The sequence below is a fragment of the Penaeus monodon genome, chromosome 19 (genome assembly GCF_015228065.2).
Source record: "Penaeus monodon isolate SGIC_2016 chromosome 19, NSTDA_Pmon_1, whole genome shotgun sequence".
Classification (NCBI taxonomy): Eukaryota; Metazoa; Arthropoda; class Malacostraca; order Decapoda; family Penaeidae; genus Penaeus; species Penaeus monodon.
In genome coordinates, this window is record NC_051404.1 from 44,223,196 (window position 1) to 44,223,415 (window position 220).

Below are 220 nucleotides of genomic sequence, written 5' to 3' on the forward strand. Positions count from 1 at the left end.
CGCAACACATACAAACACATCATCAACAGAACCTACTTAACACAGTGACGTTGGCAGCTGCCCAGATGAGAGGGGTCTTGTCTGTGGGTCCCACCTGGCACTGGTATTCCCCGTCCTCTGTCAGGGTCACGCTCTTGATGACCAGGTGGTGCTCACCTAGCCTCGGGTCACCTAGATAGGAATACCGAGGGTAGCCTGGCACGTCACGTTGGAAGCCTGT